General features: G+C 39.7%; 1 long non-coding RNA gene across 2 annotated transcripts in view; it reads left to right on the top strand.

Moving 5' to 3' along the window:
* The first annotated feature begins 216 nt into the window (after positions 1–216).
* The window catches only part of LOC150011507 (uncharacterized), an 82886-nt gene continuing 63518 nt past the window's right edge, over positions 217–19584 (top strand). For both annotated transcript variants that reach the window (XR_016510660.1, XR_016510659.1), the window contains exons 1-2: positions 217–312; positions 3017–3135. This is a non-coding gene — a long non-coding RNA (uncharacterized LOC150011507). The remainder of the gene's footprint in view (positions 313–3016; positions 3136–19584) is intronic.

Below are 19584 nucleotides of genomic sequence, written 5' to 3'. Positions count from 1 at the left end.
CTACAATAAACCTAGTCCTGGTTAAACATGGGGGTGTCAGAGAGCATGTTTAATATCCTTCATAAGAGAGACTGTTTAGGAAAACTCAAGTTACTTCAGCTAATTTTCTCATTGCCTGTGTTTGCAACAGTGTCTTAGAAAGTTATTTAATGATTAAACTCTATAAAGCACTTCATTCCTAGCTCAGGCCATCAGGTAGTGTCAGGTCCTGTTCTCTCCATTAGAGATATAGGGAACCCAAAGAACTGAGTGCGTTACCATATAAGGGAGAGGTGAGGCCATGTTCAGAATGTGCTGGGAACTTAATTCAAGGTAAGATGATTCCCATCTTTGCTTCCCCTTTGGTTGCCTTATCCTCCATCACTGGCATCTAGGCAAGAAAAAGAGCCAGGGAAGGGAAACTAACTGCCTGTGGTTTTGGAAAACTGATGAGTGTCTGAGAAGGGAAATTCAAATGAGGAAAGGTTTAGGAAGAGGGTGTGGCACCCTTTTGTGCAATCTGACTGTGTATAACAGAAATAAGTGATTTGAAAGCCAAGTGCCTGGTGGAGGTTGAAGCCTAATTCTGCCCAAGCTGTGAACTGTGAGACTGAGTTTCCTCATCAGTAAAATGGAGTTAACATGCTACCCGGCTGCTGTTGGCCTTGCTCCTAACATTCTCTGCTGCCTCCTCTTCCTCCTCTAGTACTTTGGATGCCGAGGTTTCTCAAATTTCCCTCCTAGGCCTGATCTCTTCTCACTCAGCACATTCTCCCTGCTTGGTCTTACCCAGGCCATATCTCTTGTTACCATCGGAAGTTTTTCTCTCTCAGGTCTCTTTCCAGAGCTCCAGATCTGTGTGTCTGACTTTCCACAGAATATCTCCACTTGGGCACCTCAAACTTAAATGTTCCAAACCGCACTACTCTGTATCTGTCTGACTCCCAGCCACCACTCATATAAGGTCTGCCCTGCCTCTATATATCTGGCCCCTAGTTGTTCAAATCAAAGCCTGGCTAATTCATCTTCCCTTTAACCAATATATCCAATGAACGACCAGCTCCTACCATGGGTCAGGCGGTTAGCTGCTTCTGTCTTCCAGCCTCTGAAACTTCCGTGGTGCAACCAGATCGCCTCCGTCAGTCCCCTTCAGTGTCTCCTGTCGCGCTCAGAACAGAGCTACCCAGAACTGTGCCCAGACGTAGGTTTCTAACTGTTTTCTTGCGTGCTCTCCACCCTTCAGCCCTTCTTAAATTCTTTTTACTTCTTTTTTACTTTCAGATTCTTTTGTTATTTCTCTGAGCTTGAGAGTAGGCTATTCCTAGAATGTCTTTATACCGCATCATTTCATCCTCCTGTCCCCTCTTCTGAATACCAACAACTCCTACTACTTCAGTTCTCACTGCAAGTCACTCCTCCAGAAAGCTCTGACTTCTACCCAACTCCACAACAGGTGTTCCCTCAGCATGCTCAAGGAACTGGGTTCCTCTCACAGCACTTACACACTGTGCGCTAATTGTCTTTTAAATTTGCTGAATCTGTGTCCTTACTCATGTGGAAGGGGGAGACATCAGACTCATTTGGGGTGCTTCGTCAGCCTGAACCCCCAAACGCCACCCACCCTCACCACTCCCAACCTGCCACGAGATGTCCTGAGCTGAAAATCCTGATGCAATGAGCACCCAGTACTGATAATAGTCGGCTGTATCCCTCAAGTGTGTTAGGGCAGAAGGGAGTTTGAGAACTGCTGTGCTCGCCTGGCAGGTCTGCAAAGAAAGGGATCCTTTCTCTCCTGTGGCCATTGCTTCCCCTGTGCCTGGCATGGTGAGAAACAGAGTAGGAGACACTCAGGATGTACTTGTACGATTGATGGGGGCGTGAGGATTAGACAAAATCTGTACAGGCATACCTCAAGGATATTGCAGGTTCAGTTCCAGACCACCACAGCAAGAGTCAGTGTTTCATAAAACTTCTGTTTAATTTACTTGTTATGCACAAATGGGGAAATTTGAATATTTAATAGACTCACTTCTACAATAGATTTAAATCTTCAAAATGAACAAAATGGATTTACTTAAAATTTGGCATGTTTAATTCCCTGCATTACAAGAGAAACACCATCATTTTGGATACTAAGCATGACAGTAATGAGTGTAATATAGGGATTATTACCTGGAAAATGAAATAAATGAGGGGAAAAAACAAGTGATTAATTACTAGATTACTAGATTTAATTCTTGAGTAAGTTTCCTTACATTTCCTTGCATTTTGCAAGTCGTATCTTAGAAGAGATTTTAGTAAAAATTTGAACCCCAGAATGCATATCTTGGGTCATAATGCAAAATGTATTATTTCTTATAAGTCATGGGCAAGGGAAGCTGAAAACAATGACTTAGAAGACCGGAGCAATAGCTGTGGGGTGAGACAGAAGGATCAAGACACACTTTTCAAAAGTTCACTTTATGTCATTTCACTTCTACGAATATGAGGGACCTGCATTAGTACCTGTTTTTGCTAAAGGAAAAAATCCAAAGAGGTTTTTCACTTTTACAAAAGAAAAAAGGTGAAAAGCAAAAACGGCATTCAGCGTTTTGCAGCAGCTGCTACGGCAGCAGCGTGCACCCTGAGCAGTGGCCCCACCAAGCTTCTTCCAGGAATGACACTCAGCATCTCAGCCTCAGACCACCGTAGCTCTACTGTGCATCCATTAGCAAGATGTGTCATATGGTATCAGCAGAGCCTAAGAGAGCTCATCAGAGTGTTACATTTAGCGTAAAACTGGGCATAATCAAGCATTTTTGGTATGACTTAGTTATTTACACGGGCAAGGGTGTCTAGGAACTCTCAAAATTTTTAAATTTTAATTAATGGCAATTGCCTCTTTACACCATTTGAGTTTATGAAAGATTTCATAGCAACGCTTTCCTTTTGGATACCAGGAGAAACCTATATCAGAGACATTTCTGAGGTGAAGTTAAGGCTAGCAAACTACAGGCATACCTTGTTTTACTGCGCTTTGCTTTATTGAACTTCATAGGTGCGTGTTGTTGACAAACTGAAGGCAAAACCCTCCACCAGCAAAAAGATGACAACTCGCTTTATTGTGATACTCGTTTTATTATGGTGATATGGAACCAAACCTGCAATATCTTTGAGGTATGCTTGTACTCGGATGTGCGGATAAAAGAAAAGAAAATTAAGTGTAAGGCGTAGTTTCTAAATTGGGCTACCAGGGCATATGGGGATATAGTTCCGTTCACTTCAATCAGTATTTCTTGATAGGAAGTACAGAAGAAGCAAGGCGAAGGAGGAAGCATTATCAAGGCTCATGAGGCACTTTATCTAGGTGAGAATCATAAACAGGGTATGTTGATGAATTATAATAAATGCAGTCATGAAACTGTGTACTAGTTGCCACACAAGCCCAGAGGAAGCCCAGCCTGGGTCTTCACAGAAGTTTTCTAGAGGAGACATCCTTGAGCTGAGTTTTGAAGGAGAATTAAAGTCATCCAGAAGTAGGTAGGTAGGAAGGAAACCATCTATCAACAATCAGAGAGGTGGAACAGCAGGATGTTTGTGTGTAAATGGCTGTGTGCATGCATATTGTGAGTGGGTGTGTGAGCCAATGTTATAAGCAATCTGGTGTTACTAGAACAGTGAGAAGCCAGAGATGTTGTTGTCAGGGGTAAAGCAACAGATTGTGAAAAGCTTTGTCATGCTCAGGAGCTTAGCTCTTGGATGAGAGGAAGAGCCACTGAAGGGGTTTTTAAGAGGGTTAGTAACAACGTCACAATAATTAGTGACTGTTTTAGAACACTTGCCCTGGCAGCAAGGTGGAAAAGATCTTTAGGCAGAACCAGACTGAAGAGCAAGAGACTGGAAATGGAGATACTCCATTAGTCCACATGAGGTGATGGGCAGTGAGAAGAGACATAGAGCCCCAGACTACCAAGGCGTGGCCACCAATTGGATATGGAGAACTCTAGCAATCAGTGTTTGATCTGGAAGATAGAACCCATGCCAGCAAGTTTCACAGAAGAAATTTAACATGGGGATCTGTTTCAAAGGGTGTTAGGAAAAGGGCAAATAGGAAACAGCTGGAAAATCCGAGATTAGGAAGAGCAGGGCCACTACCCCTAACACCTTAGGAGCCAGAGGGACAGGAGCCGTGGCTGCCTAGTAGGAGCTGGGCCACAAAAGAGATGCAGGGGAAAAAATGCCCCCTCCACTCTCTGTTCTGTTACCTCCACTGGCCAGGCCTGACTGCGAGCTGGTTGGCAAGGGAACCTGGGAAGTGTAGTTTGCTGTGTTTAGCCTTGTGCAGGAAGAGCAGAGCAGAGGACAGAACAGAGGTCGAGTGTAAACAGGCACGTGAAGAAGGCATGTGGGTGAAGGAGAACAAGTAGATTAATTTCTCCCTGCTATCTTGCTCGGATTGAGGTTGGATTGTAGTGTCAGAACCTGAGATTAGGAAATCAGGTAGCTGGTGAGTTGACAGGGGTAGAGGACAGACAGATAAGGATAAAAAGAACCTGACTTAAAAACTGCCTCATTGTAGTATTGTTATGTGTACACATAGGATTGGTAAGTAGCATTTATTTTAAAAGAATAGTTTTAATAAATGTTCAGAACAGCTTTGTAACTATAGGTGTCTTTTAGCATAGGGGGAAACACCTCAGTACTTTGAAATGCATGAAATTTCACCCCCTGTACTTTACTCTTCCCCCGGGTCTCATTTATAACAACAGATTGCATACACTATCTCATTTAATCCTTACAATAGTTTTATGAGTTTGGGATTGTTATCCTTCCTTTTTTTTACAGATAAGAAAGTTAACACAGGTATCTCCCCACTTTTTGAAAGTTCTGATTATACCATTTTACTTTTATGAAAGACCTAAATTTGTACCTATTTTTGCTAGTGGGAAGAAATCCAAAGAGGATGTTTTGCCGAAAATTGAAAACAGAATTCGGCGTCTCTTTTGCAGCGGCTGTTGTGGAAGCAGTGCTCACCCTGGGCATGACAGCAGCACTGCCTCAGCTATGGCGTAGTGTTATTTTAGATTTTATGTGGTATTTCCTATAATTAGGTAGGTTAGTTTTTAGATCTGGGAGCGCTGAAAAAAATTTCCGTATAAGTTAATGGTAATTTTTTCTTCACTTTATGCAGTTTCAGGTCCCAAAAAATTTCATAGGGACCCTCTACTTTTGTTCAGATGGTCGGGGAAACCTGTACCTAGGAGGTTCAGTGTCCATCTTCCCTTTTCCACCTAAGCCTCTCAGTCAATAAGTGACAGCTGGAGCTGGGACTTTTGGACTTTGCCTCCCTTAACCTCTGTACTATAAAACCTCTTGCAAATTCCTAAGTGTTTAAGTTCAAATAAATAAAACTGTGATGGTATAGTTGTGCCCACATATATCCAGTTGGTTATACACTAGTGAATGATTTAATAGGTTTCTCACATCTTGTTCCCTATAGGTGTTAACAATGATTGTGCTTTTGTTTCCCAGTCTGCAAAATGGGAGCATATTTAGGACTCTTTTGGTGGCAAATGAGAGAAATCTAAGTTCACATAGGTTAAACAAAAAAGAAGTTTATTGGCTCACTTTAAAAAATAAAACAAACAGCTCCAAGGGTTGGTTTGTATTTTTTTGCCACTCCTCGGAATGGTTCAAACGTTGCTTTCAGGATGGTTGTTCACTCTCCTTCTCTGGGCTCCACCTCTGCCTTAGACTCTCTCACGTGCCGGCTCTCTCAGGTGACAAGAAAGACGGCCTTCTTCTACCATTCCAGTCTTACATGGACATGCTAGCTGGTGGTCCCAGAAGGAGATGTGGCCTCTGTTCTCCAAAAGCCATGCTAATCTCCAAGGCCCATAGCCACCTTGGACTTACCATTGTCTGGGGAAGGGGTTCTCTGATGCTCAGGCCTGCAATTGGGTGGGTAGAGCTGTCTGACTGACAGTCGTATCAGATTCCCCATGGAACTGAGGAGAGAAGCAGTCACCCAGAGCAAGACCTACAGGGCAGCAAAAAAGGCACAAATTTCTATGACAGGGAACATATGAAACTCTCATTTTGCCAGATTTTCCATACAAAATCCTAGAAGGACTTCAAGATCATTGGATAACTGCATTCTATTTTTCATTAAGACTAAGAAGACATTTTTCTCACACTTGTGTGTGTGTGTGTGTGTGTGTGTGTGTGTGTGTGTGTGTGTGATTCTAAGCCTTTTTAAGAGGTAAGAGTTAAAACATCCAGAACCTCTCTAGTAACATCACATTTCTACACCCCATTATCTCCCCTCCAAACTGCCCCTGGGTCTATATCTTGATGTGTGGCCATCAGGGTGGTCCAGAGTCTGAGGTATTGTTCTGGCAATCAGCCATGGTAGTTTTTTTTATTTTGTCTTTTATGGCAACTGACTATTGAGCACTAATGCACTAATTCTCAGTCTCATTTTATTATCAAAATATTTTAGCTTTTAAAGAAATAAGAGTAGCATTCTGTTGTTTTGCCATCCTTAATCCTAGCCTGGTTTATTTTAGAAACCAGCATAATGACTTAGATTATTCTTTAAAGCACCATGCTACCTCACAGAAAGTAGACAGGGACCCAGGAGCCAATAGTTTATTTTTTCTGTTGGCATGCAGCCCAGCTTTAAAGCATAAGTGTTACTGATGGAGATTCAAGTCTGTCACTACATGTTAAGTATGTCCTATATAATTATTCATAAAACTTGCTATAACTTGCTAATACAGCTAGCTAGATGCCTATGTGAATGAGTTATTCTGTGTCTGAAAATTTCTGCAGCTGGTACAGTATGCTGGCCTCTCCATTAATGGTTTTCCCCTGAAAAAATAATAGTTGTAGTATATCTTCATGAAAGGAAATATTTAAATATTAATTTACCACAGGAGTTCTATCATTCAACTAGAGATTCATTTTCCTTGTGTTTTTACATTGTGGAGATTCAGCTGCTCTGCTAGGTATTTTAGAATCAAAAAGTAGAACCAGTCCTCCCTTAAGGGATTGTTGTTGCAAGTCTTACATTCCTATTTATTTAATTTTATGTTGTTACTGTCTGGGTGATTAGGCCTTCTAGGTATAATGTGTAACATGTCTTTTATTTTTACAGCAAGAATGCTAAGTTCCATATCAAGACCATTTAGCTTTCTTTCTTATGGCTAAATAAAACCAGTTCCCTCTTTTCTAGCTCTTTAGTAAGCCTTTGTGCTATGTTCTATTCCCTTTCTAGTCTCTCCACATTTTCTTAAAGCCAGACTGGATGTGAGTCTCTAATATGGGTTTGACCAACCCTGCATATATTGGGAAAATTACTTTATGGTTTCTACGTGTCATGTTTCAGTGAATATACTGCAAGATCGTGTCAGCTCTTTCTAAGCAGCAGTTCTACATTGCTGACACAGTCACAATGATGTAACCCGAGTACCTAGTACCATAAGGCTTCCTTCTAACCGTTGTAAGTTAAAGCAACATGCAAGTTGTGATGGTGGCTATAAGTACCAATCAAAAAAAAAAAAATCCTTCTAAATAGATCATCAGCATCATAGTCTATATTTAAGGCTATTTTACCGTATAAATGTTCAAAATTTATTGCGATACATTGCGTAGCACCAGTTAGTTATATGGCTTCAAAGTAAAAATGTACAGTTATTATCCTGTGTGTAGTTTTAGACCCCAAAGCAAAAATTTTCATGAAGCTTCCCCTTTTAATTCAGGACTCTCAAATACTTTCTTCATTAGTTCTTGGGAGTCCACATTTTTTGTGGGGTTTTGACTTCTTACAGGCTTTGCTTAAGACTTCTTCTCATGACTAAATAAAATCAGCACATCTTTGAAAGTTTCTATTAAAAATATTATTTTTCACCTCATTCGATCACTCGTTTCCCTCCCACTTCTACTTAATCATGCCTAATATCACTTTTAAATACTGCTATCAATAGGAAAATATCATAAATATATACATCCTAATCAATACTTTCTTATTTTAGGCAGTGTTGAATTTGTATGGAATATTTGGCTTTCTCATTGGAGTTTATTAGATTACAAAAAGACAAAGAATGTCCATTTAAACTTACAATGTATATACATTCTTTTTAACTAAACTCAGAAGTTATTTTGGTCATTGTATTGCTTGATGATATTGTGCTATTTATCCATTTAATTTTTATCTATAGATGACTACAATTCACTTTATTTCTATATTGGTCAAGGTTATTTGCAGAAAATAAAATCTACTCAAGATAGTTTAAGTAGGAAAAGATTTATTATGGAGTATTAAATGGCTTAAGAACCTTGAAATGGCTAAAGAAACAGACTTGAGTTGAGCTTTAAGGACAACTCACAAAGCCACACTGCAGAACTGGACCACCAAGCAAGCGATTACCTACTTCCCAGTCAGGAAGTTGCAGGCTCCAGAATACACTACCTCTGGTACCATCGGGGAGTTACTGCCATGGCTGTTGGCTTCAGAACCGGTTCATACTCGTTACAATCCAAACCAGCAAATCCAATGACCCCCCCACCCCACTTTTGACAGACACAAAATTAGTGACTGGACCGTGTGGGTGCTGGACTAATGAATGCTGTCACAGAAAAGCCCAACACGTCCACCAGTGCTTGCCAGCCCAGGCAATGCATCCGTGCTTTGCTCTCACAGGATAAATTCTGGGAACCAGCTGCAAGGAAGCTGGGAGACTTTCCAGCCTCTGCAGAGTAGGCAGGCACATTAAAAGGATGATAGAATATTAAGCACCAATCTACAAAAGCCATCACAACCACAATCAAATGGCATCTTAAATTCATCAGAGGGGAAACTAGTTATGCCTCCAAGGCTTGCGCAGTTAAGTGGAAATACTTTTTAAAAAGTAAAACAACCACAATTCTCAAGGATAAATTATAAATTAATTTTGTTATTGATAAGAGGAGAAGCCCATCATTGTAACTCAATATAAATACACCTCCAATAAGATTTTGATATAAAATTAAACATTATAGTAGTATGCAACTCTCTGTGATAGCTATTAATGAATCAGCTCTGTCCTTGTGCAATAATATATGAGCATCTGCTACATGCATTACATTGAAGTAGGTGGAATAGAGATTGTAAATGAATAGACACATTATTTCATTGTCCCTTCCTGCAAACAACTCACATCACAATGGGAAATAGAAATAAATATGAAAAAATAGATTTTCCAATTGAAAAAATTCTTGGTCCAAATCTCTCCTATTTATCAGGTGTGTAACATTGCCATACATGTACACATTTCAAGAAAAGTTACTTTATAATGTGGGTACTCTGCTACCTCAACAGTAAGAAAGTGTCTACATCAAGGGAATTAACTCAAATTAATTCTTTTTAAAATGACATATGTATTTAAGAAAGAGAAAGAGAGAGAAATAGAGACTAGAGGTTAGTAGTCCTTTAGATTATAGCTATTAAGTAGCTGTATAATAAAAGCATTTGAAGAATTATTGGGGGACATAGTTAATAATTAATAATCAAGTGACTACTAATTGAAATTAACTGTAAAACATTTGATCATCTGCACTGTAGAAGGTAATTTCAGTCTGAAGATTTCAAATTTCCATCCAGACTAATTTTTAAAACTGTTTGTTACCAAGTTTCCTACAATAAAAATTTTAAAATTTTGGAAGTCATGAAATCTCCAGTAACTATAGACTTATTTTTTTATTTGTTTGTTTGATGCCATAGTGTATTTTCAGCATCATATAGTTAACTTTAACAGCATACTCTAATCAAAATAGTCAAATCTATTATTTCTAATATAATTATATCAGATTTCAATCTATAATTTACTGACATTAAAATTCATCCCTTTTGATGTACAGTTCAATGAGTTTTGGCAGGTGTACAAAGTCATGCAATGACAACCATGGTCAAGATATAGAACATTTCCTTCAGCCCAGAGAGTCCCCATCGAGACTATAGTCAGTGTCCCTTCTCCCACAGCTCCTGGGAAGCACTCATCTGTTTTCTGTCCCCACAACTTTGCTTTTCCAGAATATGATATAAATGCAGTCATGCAGTAGGAGTCTTTTGTTTCTGGTTCCTTTCATTATAAATATATTTTATTTTAATATTATATTTTCATTATAAGTTTTATATTTTTAAGCAAAATATACAACTCAGACTGAGATATTTAGTAAGTATTTCATTAATTTGTAAAATGTATAGATAGAGTTACAGTTAGAGAGCGTTCATTATCTTTGGCCTTAAGAACTAAAACTTTCCCTCTCAGAACACTTTTATACTATGGATAGTTAACAAAATCTAGTTGATAGGGTTTTTTGGTGGTTGTGCTAGCAGTGAAAAACTGAAGTGTTTAACAACAACAAAAAAAATGTAGTTGCATATTTTAGAGCACCTGTTACATTTGTAAGGTAACCTATAGCAAAACAATTTCCTTGTAACCCTTTGAAAGAATTAAAATGCAAAATAACTGGTACACTTTGTTGTGGTTACAGAAATGTCTATGAAAAGCTTGCATTTTTTACTTGTAGGAGTTTCAGTTTTGCACAGTGAATTTGCCTTGATAGTAACTGCAAACAACTATAGCTATTACCTCTTCAGTCCTGACAGCAAGTTCAAAGTCTATCAACTATATTGTCCCAGCACAAGGGGAAGCAGACTTTTAAGCTTTAAAAAGCCTATTGTTGTATTTCTTTTTAGAGAATTTTTAAATGTACTATTGAGGCATCTTAAAATTTGATTTCAGCTTTAGTCATGCACGTGTATGTGCTTAGAACTGGGAGGAAAACAACATTTAAACTAGATCCATTCTTTTGGTGACTTCTTGTATACTGCTTATCCTTTGAATATTTTCACAGTCATCAATGACGATTTTTAAAAACACTTTTATTAAGATACAATTTTTATTTTATAAAATTCTCCCCTTCTTAGTGTGCCATGCAATGGTTTTTAGTATATTTACAGAGCTGTGTAACCATCATCATAATCTAATTTTAGAACATTTCCCTCACCCCTAAAATAAACCTCAAGCCTGTCAGCAGTCACTCCCCATCCCTCACACCCTCTGCCTTAGGCAACCATTAATCTACTCTCTGAATGACAATGATTTTTACCTTGGTAGGAATTTTTTAACCCTGTAGCTAAAAATGGGCCACATTTTAATTCTACTTACATTAAATTCTGTAAATTTATTGATTTATTTTTTAATTGGTAAAAATTTATTGTGTTTTTGCCATTACCATTTGTCCCCCTTATACCCTCTCCCCCCAGTAATCCCCACACTGTTGTCCCCATCCATGACTCCTTTTTCCTTTTTGATCAATCCCTCTACCCACTAACCTCTCCTCCCTCCTGAGCTGTCATATGCTCTCCATCTATGAGTCTGTCTCCGTTTTGCTTGTTAGTTCAGTTTGTTCATTGGATTCCACATATGAGTGAGATTATATAGTATTTGTCTTTCTCTGACTGGCTTATTTCACTTAGCGTAATGTTCTCCAGGTCCATCCATGCCATCACAAAGAATAAAATTTTCTTCCTTTTTAGACATTAACTTAGGAAAATTCATTGTTATCTTTCTTAAAATGCCTAGATCAGTTTGGATTTTTCTAAAAATAGTTCTTTTTTAAAAATCAATATTTCCCTTTTTCCCTTCTTTGTAGTTTTTAAAGCTCTTTCTTTGACTCCTTTGAAGATGTAGCTAAGGGACAGTTGGTGTTCAGGAAAGCAAATATTGGCATGAGTGGTTCCAAAAACCCTTTCCTTTAGCAATTAACAAGGCATTTACATAACTAAAAATATTTCAGTAACACGCATTTTCTCAACAAGTTACTTAGTAAAAGTAAACAACAAAAATTTAAAAATACATGAACAGCAGCACTTTTGTTAAGGGTGTTTTTTTAAGGTTTAGGTCTGTTTAGCAGTTAAAGGAAAACCTGTTGGGTGGAGTGGAAAGATATTGCCTAACTGGTACTTTGTATTCTTTTACCAATGACCTTAGCTCTCCCCTGAATTTTTACTACTGGTGGAGAAAACAGTGTTTCCAGTTTTCTCTGCAACAAAGGTCTTATTAGCTGAAGACAAATGTTTAATTATTAGAAAAAGAGTGCTTTAGAGATATGCGCTTCTCAGAATAACAGACTCAACAGGAAGAAGAAACCAGAAAAGAGAGTCCATCTGTGGTAACATGGTCTAATTTGACATCGTAATGTTGACTTAGTATTTCAGAAGAAAAGGTTGCTGTTCCACTCACTGAGATATATTCATTACATTTATTTTTTTTTATTTTTATTTTTTTTATACTTTTAATTTTATTTTATTTTTTTATTTTTTTATTTTTTATTTTTAGATTTAATGTGTTTTATTGATTAAAATATTACATTTGTGCCAATTTCCCTTCCCTCTGCTCCCCTCCACCCGGTGGCCCCCCTCCCTCCAGTTGTCCCCCCCTTTTAGATTATGTCCATTAGTTGTGCATACAGTTCCTCCCAACCTCTCTCCGTCTATTCCATTCCCTCCTACCATGATCCCCAATTCCTATATCATCTCCCTCCCTCTCCCCACTCCCCCTCCCTGTTGACCTCCCCCCAATATGCTTCCCGTACCCACAGTTCCTTTTCCACTCTCGTTGCCTGTTTAGTTTGCCTTTGTTTCATCTCCCTAGCTTCTGTTTTTTAAACCAGTCCCTTTAACATCTCATATAACAGTGGTTTGGATCTAATGAACTCTTTCAGTTTTATTTTGTCCTGGAAACACTTTCTCTGTCCTTCTATTCTGAATGACAATTTCGCTGGATAGAGTATTCGTGGTTGTAGGTTTTGGATTTTCATTACTTTGAATATTTCTTGCCAGTCCCTTCTTGCTTGTAGGGTCTCCCTTGAGAAGTCAGCTGATAGTCTAATTGGGACCCCTTTGTACATAATTCTTTTCTTCTCTCTTGCTGCTTTTAAGATTCTCTCTTTATCTTTATTTTTTGACATTTTGATTATAATGTGTCTTGGAGTGGTTCTCCCTGGGTCCAGTCTCTTGGGAACTCTCCTTGCTTCCTGGACCTGCAAGTCTATTCCCTTCCCCAAGTCTGGGAAGTTCTCCTTTATTATATTTTCATTCAATTTTTCAAGTTCTAGTTCATCTTCCTCGCTCTCTGGCAAACCAATGATTCTTATGTTGGGCCTTTTATAGCTGTCCCAGAGGTTTCTGATCCTCTCATTGTTGCTTCCCATTTCCTCTCGCTGCATTGGTTGACTGCTTGTTCCTTCTCCATATTCCAGTTTGTTGAAATGAACTCTGGATTTTTTTTCCTCACCATCTGTCTCGTATGTGGTTTTGTTCCTTTCGTTATGAATGTTTTTCGGTTCTTTCTTATCTTTTTCCTGCTCTTTTGTGAATTCTGTAAGCCACCTGATAACAATGGCCCAGAACTGAGCCTCTGACAGGTTTCTTATCTGTTCATCTGTCAGGTTCTCTATCTGTTGCCTGGTGAGTTGTGTCACCGGGATTTCTATAGTTGTCTGCCTCATTTTGACAGATGCGTTTTGTTTTCTTGGGCTGGCTATATGGGGCAGTGCCTGCGTACGCGTCACAAATCAGCGACCGGCGCCTGTCTGCGACCTATTTCGCAGCCCTGTGGTGCCTTCTTTGGGGGCGGGGGTCCAAGATGGATTCACACAGTTATTCAGCTAGGAGACCGGGATCCGTCCTCCCGCCCCCCTGGGCCTCACTGTTCAAGGCGATGCGGTGGCTGCTCTCCCCAGTGCTGGGGTCACGCACTGCCAGGGGCTTGACTGCCGCCGGGATTTTTCGCCGCCCCGCCGCTGTCTCAGGTGCGACCGCAAACAGCACTGCCCTCTTTAACTCTTACCTGCCCAAATGGCACCGCTGGTTTATAACTTCATATGTTGGGCTTCCGTGTAGTTTTATTTTCTGGAATTTCTAGTTATCCTTTGTTTTGAAGTAGTTGTATTCCTCTCTAGTTGTAGAGGGAGACCTAGCGTGTCCGTCTAAGCCTCCATCTTGGCCGGAAGTCTACATTTATTTTTGTTAGTTTACATATTAGTCATTTATTGCTGTGTAACAAATATTCCCTCCCCCTAAATTTAGTGGTAGAAAACAATAAACATGTATTACTTCTCACAGTATTCATCCATAGGCCATGAATTAGCGGATGGCTTGGTTGGGCAGTTCAGGCTTGGTCTTCTCAGGAGGTTCTCCCACGTGTCTCCTGAGACTGACGTTATGTAAAGGCTTTCCTGGGACTAAAGATGAACCACTCACATGGTTGGGAAGCTGGTGGTTGCTGTTGGCAGTAAACCTTAGTTTCGTTCCACATATGCCTCTCCATAGAGCTACTTGAATACCCATGACATGGAATCCGACTTCTCCCAGAGTGGATAATACAAGAGTACCAGCAAACCCAGCTGAAGAATCACCTCACCTCAGAGCATTTATTTCTTGCTTTACTGGTCACATAGATCAGCCTAGATTTGTTGTGGAGGAGTCTACACAAGGGCATAAACACCAAGGAGGTGAGACTTTCAGGCACCCCTTTCAGAGCCTCGCCACTTAAGCTTATACCATAGCCTTGCAGATAAATTTTTAAGCATTACCAAAATGCAAAGGCATTAATTTCTTTTCAAATATAAAAAATCCATATGGAGAAAGAAATATAGATTTATATCTCCCCAGTGAGCAGGAGAAGTCTGATGAAAATACATCCTTATTTTCAATTCCAAGGCAATTAATCATGTATTCATTGAGAGAGTAAGCTATATGCCCAGAACTATGCTACCTACATATGTTAAGGAATATGAGAGATGTGACAAAGTCATCTTAGAATTGTATCTGAAGGATATCTTTGTAATGTCTTTTCAGAATGATGTCCTCTGCCAAAATCTAGGCATAAAATCCAACCTCAGTCATCGGAGTTATGATTGTACCTCCAAGATCTTTGGGGGAATTCTGGTTTTCTCTTGATCTTGAAAGAAAGTAAAATGCCACCTATCAGAAACAGGGACATTTCCCCCCTTTATATTAACACCAGATAAAACATGATATGTCTCTTTTTCACAGAGAAGTCTAGACTTTAGCCATGCTTTGTTTTGAATATTGAGATGTATCCAACATGCTTAGGTATCCTGGAACTTTCCTAGCTTTGTACAGTTGCTCACAAGAGTAGAGTCTGGAAGTTATGCATCCAACTGGTTATTCACTTTAAATCTTTTTTTTTTTTCCTTGAAACAGCAACCCTCTCTATCTGTTAAACCTCTCATCTTCTTGCTTTGTCAATTGTTGCAAATGGAAGCTGCCATCCATCATCTTTTCAGTTCTCTTTCTCTGGCCGCAGGAATTGGTCAATGTGCTACCCAAGAGCCCTGGCCACACGGATCACTTCGGAGATCAGCCTGTGACCCACGCCAGACTAGTCTGGGTGCTTCTTCTAACTGGCTTCTTTTAAGACACAAGATGATGCTTAAACTGCTAGGGGCCAGTTTTATTTCAACTGGTAAAGAATTAATTTGAGAGAATAAAGTGAACATACACAGAAAAGTGGAGAGGAGACAAAGCTAGTTACAAGTCTTTGGTTCCAGAGTCCTCAGGGCCTGCTCACATACTTGCCCTTCCAAAGGCTTGGTTGGAGGAGCAAATAATCTTCCTATTTGTTTAAGATGGATCAAACTAAGTTTCTGTCAGTTATATCCATGATCTAACTAGTACCTCTTGAGAAAGGGTTGAGGGGATTCCACTTTCAACTTTATGCATTAATTATATTAATCAGAATTTTTTTGGCTGCAAATGATGGTAACTCAACTTGAGCTAGCATGAGCAAAGAGGGAGTTTATTAGATCGTGCTTCCAGTTGTAAGAAGGGCATGAGGGAAGCTGGCCTGAGGAGTACCTCGATCAAGGATCTAAATGTCATCAACATTCTCTTTTCTTTTTGTTTCTGGATCTCAGCTTTATTCCTCAATTGTGGGCTTGCTTTTCTCACCCAGGTAGGGTATGTGTGTGTGTGGGAGGGAGGCATAGGCATTGCTGGTAAATTCTAGGCTGACTCTTCATAGTATCTGAGAAGAAAGTTTTCCCTCCCTAATTATGAGTTTGCAAAACTCTCAGGAAAGGATGCTGATTGGCCGGGCTTGGGTTACATGCCCCTTCCTGCACCAAGTTTTGGAGCCAACAATGTAGGTACTATCATTGCCAAATTGGTTCACATGCCCTCTCCTGGATCCGGTCTGTGGCCAGGGATGTGGAGTCATGTAAGAACATGGCAGTCCCTATCTGAAAGCGATGACTAGAGTGAGGGGGAAAGAATCGATCTTCAAAAGAAGAGAGAATGTGGCTCTGACATGGTCACTGGGGACAGTACTCTAAGTATGGCAGTAGATGCCTGACTTTTGTGTTTGTGTTCCACATTCTATTTTGTTCATCTATTTTTATAACAAATGGGTATAAAAATACTTTGAAAAGATATTCATCTATATATTCGCTTTTAGTTTTAAGTGCTTTCCTCCTAAAGTAATATTAAATTTATAAGGAACCTTAGAAGTCATCAGGTTTCAATAATACTAAGGCAAACTACTCTCTTATGTTGCCATGGACCAGGGGCTTAACTATCTTCATCTCTTCAGTGATGTGAATAATGAGTTAAAATACATTTTTCTTAGAAACAGAGTTGGGACATAAGAGCACAGTTGACTAAATCAGACGCTATTAATTGACCTGCAATTCTTGAATTACTTTGGAAAAATTGTTGTCTCTCTGATTTCCTTTTCTTATTAAAAAATGAAAGTAACATAGTAATACTATAATGTTTTAAATATACCACAATAAGGGAATGGGGTAGAGAGAGCTCCAATAATTTTTACATACAATCTACAAAGTAGTAGTTTTAATTATTTTCTTGGTACTGTTATGGAAATGGCATCTATTTAGTTAAGGTATAAAATTAGCCTGTATGCTGAATGATAATTTTAGTTCAACTGGTATATTATTTAGTATTTATTGAACACCAACTTGTTCCAGATTCCTTACAGGGCACAAAATGTGGTCTGTGTTCTCAGGGTTTTTGAGTTCTTCAGTGAGAACTCTGTTTGCTGTTCAGGGACACTGCAGCCTTTTGTCAGTGAAGAGCTTTTCCCTGAAGTCAACTGAAATTTTAAAGATGTAGGTGGTATTCACAATTGTGAACATCTGAAAGGACTTAGAGCAGCTATATCTGCCATGTGTGTAGAAGGATATAACATTAAGTATAAAGCACTAAGAAGGTAAAAAGCAAATACAAGTAAAAATTAAAGAGGGCAATTTACAGAATACTGTGTTTGTCCTGCTTGGATATTCAGGCATCATCATCATCATCATCATCGATGGTATTCTCCTTAGCTAGGTTAGAAAAGCTCTCTCAGCACTGAAATTCCAAAGGAACTTTTGCACATCTAAGATAAGCTTCTTAGAAATAGCCTGCGTCTGAGATGAGAAGGGCACTGGTTAGTATGGCACCATGGGGAAGAACACGGGCCCGTGGACCTTTCAGTCCTGTTCTTCTACCTACTGGCTGTGTGACTTTTGATCTATGTTACTTACCTTCATAGACCTCAGTACCTGCATCTAAACTTAAGTATATACACATATATGTTCAAGTATATAAAATAAATTTATATATATTGGGTTTACCAAAAAGTTCGTAACTTTTTTTCCTGTAAAATAAAAGATGCTTTTCATTTTCACCAATAACTTTATTGATTTAGATATTCTGGCTATCTCCCATGTGGTATAATGTTGATTGTTCTCAATTAACGTCTTGATTTGATCGCTCTCATCTTCAACTGATCTATCTGACCATGGAGCATTGTCCAGAGAGAAATCTCCAGCATGAAACTTCACAAACTACTTTGGACATGTTTGATCAATCACAGCACCTTCTCGATACACTGTACAATTCTCTTTTTGCATTTCAGTTGCATTTTTACCTTTCTTGAAATAATAAACCATAATATGCCAGAAATGATGCTTATTTTTTTCCATCTTCAATATTAAAATGGCTAAACAAAAATTCACCAATTTTGGTAAGTTTTTAAAAAATGCACACTGATATGACAGCTGTCACAATACAATCTAACAAAATTGTTTCGAATGAAGTTAAAGACAACTAAGCACTACTAGAGCCAGCTTACAGAAAAAAAAGCAGACGAACTTTTTGGCCACCCCAATATATAAACTCTATAACAACTCATTTGCAGACTTGATTATGTGAAATATAATGTCTGGCATATAGTAGGCACTCAATGGATATTAGTTGAATTGTATTTTTGTTACTCTGTCATGAGATAGCCTAACCTCACTGAGGATAATATGGTTTTAACAGCAAATAGTAGGATTGTAAAAGACGATGAGATTGGGACCATTTTAATAGCTGGCGGAGCCCACCTGGAGTGTAAGGTTCAGGCAGTCCTGCTAATCCTATTTCCCGTGTTGGAGGGAGGTGGGGGAGAGGAGTGCAGACTCTCTTCAGCCTACTGGCCTTGCTCCTTCTATGCTCCCTGAAGGTCTTTTGAACATTTCTAAGGTCCTCTGACTGACAACCTAGAAAACCAGTGCTTAATTTGGATAGAGACTGTCCTCAACTCCCCACTGCTCACCCCAAACCTCTAGTCCCCATCAGCTGTGAGATGCCGCAGGGTAGTGGCTTTAGGATGTACTCCTTTGCGTGGTGTTGGTGCAATGCTTCAGTTGCCGCACATTTGTATTTTGAATAACCAATAGGAAGTGGAACTAGGGTGATAACATTCATCATGGTTAATTAGATGATATATTTCCCAATAATTACAATTTGAGGGTTATGAGAAAGAACTGTCTCTTTAGGAGAGTCTGTGAGGTGCTGCTCCTTTAATCTAGCTGCAGGATGGCATGGCCATTGCTTTTCCGAAACTGTTCTCCAGCTTTGAAGTGTCAGCCAAGGCACCACATGAACAAGGAGCATGATACTGCTAACTAAACTGGCGAGCGATTGCTGAGTTACACAGCATGGCAAATTTTTCATTCAAATGAGAACTCTAGCTGACAAGTGGAAGAAAATTTCCAGTTCATTTGCTCAGTGCTTTCCCTCCCCTTGAGGAACCGCATGCAGAAGGGAGCTCAGTCGGCAGCCGTCGGCAGCCGTCGGCAGCCGTCCGTCTCGAGAGACGATGGTGTAGCTTCTTAAGAGTCTATCTGCACCGCCGAGAATGGTTGTGCAGTCCAACTCGGGAGTGACACGGTATCTGTCTCCTCCCGTGTTGAATCGACATCTTGCGATGACGCTGGAGTGTCCTCTCCAGTGAAGCTGAAGCTACAGAGCCTGGGCAGGGTGATATGGAGGGTCTGCTGTTGCCCATGCAGCAGACCCCCCCTCTCTTCGCAGCTGAAGGGTCCAAGGGAAAGACGGAGTCAATACAGCTTGGCTTCAGGTGCGCCGCAGGAGTTGCTGGTGTTGACTACAACGTCAAACCGCCTTAGGGACTCCGGCTCCGGATTTTCTGTCGGGGTTTACTCCCCTAGCCTTTCCCCTGAAGAGGTATGCCGCAAGGCAGCGGAGGTTTTTTGGAATCAGAGTTT

Source organism: Furipterus horrens, unplaced genomic scaffold (assembly GCF_987537825.1).
Source record: "Furipterus horrens unplaced genomic scaffold, mFurHor1.1.pri manual_scaffold_4, whole genome shotgun sequence".
NCBI lineage: Eukaryota > Metazoa > Chordata > Mammalia > Chiroptera > Furipteridae > Furipterus > Furipterus horrens.
This window is presented reverse-complemented; position numbering and strand designations above follow the sequence as displayed.